Source organism: Octopus bimaculoides, chromosome 10 (genome assembly GCF_001194135.2).
Source record: "Octopus bimaculoides isolate UCB-OBI-ISO-001 chromosome 10, ASM119413v2, whole genome shotgun sequence".
Classification (NCBI taxonomy): Eukaryota; Metazoa; Mollusca; class Cephalopoda; order Octopoda; family Octopodidae; genus Octopus; species Octopus bimaculoides.
This window is the reverse complement of record NC_068990.1, coordinates 42,212,041-42,214,849: the sequence shown is the minus strand read 5'-3', so window position 1 is coordinate 42,214,849 and position 2,809 is coordinate 42,212,041.

Genomic DNA, 2,809 nt, shown 5'->3' with positions numbered 1-2,809 from the left:
TGCATATGTGTAAATATATACACCTTGTTGGCTGGAAACTCCAAATATTTCCAACCCACGAGGAAGCTTTTACGTCAGTTGTTCTCAGCCTTTCCATTTCGCCTTATTCCCATGCAAAAATGTACAATAAATAATCGCTATTCATAAAACATCGTATCACTGAAAACTTCATCTTTAAGATAGCGTGTTAACGTTTGCATGTATTCGTGACTGTGCGTTTGTGAATGTTTGTATGCATGTATGTAAGTGTAATTTGTAGATGCGACGCGTGTTCTTTTTTGTTTTTTTTTAAATTTAACGTGTTTTATTTCTTACGTAGTTATTTAAGATTGATCTAGTTCCAAGCAGTAAATAAAGCACTTTTTCTTCCGCTCTCACTCAATCTCTCCCCACTCTCTTCCTTACTTCTTTTCTTGCTCCCTCTCTCTCCCTCTCCCCTTCTCTCTCTTCCTCTTCTCCGACGCTCACAGAGAATTATTTCAACCTCTGCTTGGAGGACCAAATCCCTAATTAGGCATAGTTTATTCAAACAACGTAATCACATAAAAAATACGGCAAAAGCGGCAATTATTTTATAATTTTTTTTTTAAGCAGCAAGATTTAAGAGAAACGTCAATGATGCGTTGCATACCTGCTAATAGAATAGAATATAGAAAGTGACTAAAAAAAAAACAAAACAGCATAACAATCAGAGCATTTGTTGTGTTCTATATATCATTTGTCTTTTACACAATGATAAAACGAAAGCGGGGATTGAACAGCCGAGATCCAGAGAAGAATGACGGAAAATGGAAATTTATAACTATAACTCTACAACACTTCTAAAGAATACGCGATGAAAATAGCTGTCAATTTTTGACGGTGAATAAAGCTTGTGTAAATACGAAGAATTTACATAAACTATCAACATAATGAGGGCACAAAATGGTGGACATCACTATTTTATTTTACATTATTTCCGTCTCCTTGCACTATAGTATTTGAACATAAATACTGCACGGAGCGGGAATTATGTATGGCACTGGAACTGTAGCAATTTTAAAATGTTTGTGTTTCATTCAGGATCGTTGTAGTCAAGACGGCATACATTCTTGTTAGGTTGTTAAGTGATACAATATCATCGAATATTTATCATGTGGCAATTTAGGATTTGACAATAAATGTGGGGGTAAAATGACACAACATTAAATGTATGAGTTAATTGGTTGTGATGTGAAAACATAAAAGCAATTCAGTTAAATTTCACAGATTGTACATGTGGGTTTCAAACTTAGAATACTTCAAATTCTGCTAATTCTATTTCTAATCAATGTTAGTATATGCAAGAATACAGTATCCTCTCATACAGCACATTATAGACCTTCAAGCTAATCAATGTATTTGCCAATGATTCCAATTATTATTATTATTACTGAGTGAGAGAGCAGTGCATGCCATCAAAGTGACACTGGGGTAAAATATACGAAGCCCGTTATACTCATCATGACTACCCGTCTGATAAGGGTACACCAGGCACATACAACACAACCATATGTGCGCAACATGGTGATCTCATATCAAGATAAACATCGCATGACATCGCAGGTGGGGCCCAGTTAGAATTTTCTTCAGGTCGAATAGCCCATCCTGCTCAAAAGGTCCCTGAATAAGGTTTGTTTAAGGATGTTTCCAAAGGTGAATTATTCAAACCCCCAAAAATTCCTCTCAACACATGGCTATGATGCTCCCCCACTACTTCTGCTCGTGATCAGAGATGCACATATCATCAGCCACCAAGGGACATGCTCAACTGGTTAAGGTCAAACAACTGACAAGTAAATCTGTGGTATTAAGCAGAATATTTGCTGTAGCCCATCTTTTTATACCAAGACAAAACAATGCGCATGATAACACTTCCAATGAATTAAAATCAGAAGCCATGAGAGCCACTGCCTGGTACTGCATCAGGACATTGATTATTATTATTATTATTATTATTATTATTATTATTATTATTATTATTATTATTATTATTATTATTATTATTATTATTATTATTTTTATTATTATTATTATTATTATTATTATTGTTATCATCATTTATGGTTTCTTTTCATTATAACTTTATTTCAGATGCCTTGGAACCGAGCATCCTCCGGAGGCCAAGAGTTGGAAGAGCACTTTTGTTTTGCTATGCATGCTAAAATTATCACTACATTCATTCAATTTTAGATGGAGAGTGCTTTCCATAGTATATGGGCTGTACCCATCAAGGTTATCTTTTGTAGTTCACGGAGACTGGAGTTACCAGGGAGTTGCTTAATATACCTCTCAGCCCGCTTCTTTATCATTCCCTATTACTACTACTACTACTACTACTACTACTACTACTACTACTACTACTACTACTATTATTATTATTATTATTATTATTATTATTATTATTATTACTGGGACGAGGTGGCGATCAGGGTGGCCAGTCTTACCGTTATTTTCATCGACCACAATTGCTTAACTTCCCTAGCTAACCTGTCATATCTCTCAACTTTTCTTTCTTCCTTATCAGGTGGGCATGCTATATCCATGATCCAGTATAGTTTCTTTTTTCAAAGTTAAGACTATGTCCGGCTTATTATTATCATTATTATTATTGCTCTACTTCTTCTTCTTCTTCTTCTTCTTCTTCTTCTTCTTCTTCTTCTTCTTCTTCTTCTTCTTCTTCTTCTTCATTCTATTATTTTGTTCGAATTCCGCATATTAGACTGTCCCGAGCTGGAGTCCTGCATAGTGTCTCGGGTAGTGGAGAGGAACGTGGAAAAGACATCTGAGC